Below are 790 nucleotides of genomic sequence, written 5' to 3'. Positions count from 1 at the left end.
ACCCCGGTTCGACCGGTCGAACCGGTCGAACCTTGAACCTCTCCTTCTTCCGGTTCGCTATCCGGTCCGGTTTTCAAAACCTTGCTTACTCTTGAGTACCAAGTGAAACCTTCACGCTCTTTTACTTAAAAGCCTTGAAACGAACCTGTTTGCATATGTGTACGAAATAATTTTGTATACGCTAATCGTCTGTACGAATTAGGTTCGTCCAGATGAACAGTTATCATAAGGTTGGTTCCAAAAACTTCAGAACTGACTCACAAAACTGTCTTAATCGGTTTGATTGTCTGTACGAAATTGCGATCGTCTGGATGAAATTCGTCTAGAGAGCAAATCGTCCCGACAATAATTAATTTTGTTTGGGATGAATTTCTTACAGAGAGCAAATCGTCCCGACGATAATTAATTTCATCCCGTACGAACATGACTTAGAAAATTTTCCTTGGGCAGTTTCTGTTAGTTCCATGTGCTCTTATTGAGAGATAACTGACTGATCGTCCTATACGATCCGATATCGTCCCGTACGATCAGTACAAATTTTTTTATGTTCTCCTTAAGTTTGTGTGTATGTTTTTATTCACTCAATTACAATCATTCCCTCTCATTTCAAATGATAATTTTAAGCTTCAAAAACCAAAAGTATTTCTTGCTGAATTTGATTTGAAGACTTCGTGTTTGAGAGTTTGATTCACCTGAAATGTTAGTACACACAAGAGCAAATACAAATCTTCTAAAATTGTTAGGAGATAACTACACATTTGAACAATAATATTTGGAATCATCAAAACTA

This window comes from Dendrobium catenatum, unplaced genomic scaffold (assembly GCF_001605985.2).
Source record: "Dendrobium catenatum unplaced genomic scaffold, ASM160598v2 fragScaff_scaffold_989, whole genome shotgun sequence".
In the NCBI taxonomy this organism is placed as follows: Eukaryota; Viridiplantae; Streptophyta; class Magnoliopsida; order Asparagales; family Orchidaceae; genus Dendrobium; species Dendrobium catenatum.
This window is presented reverse-complemented; position numbering follows the sequence as displayed.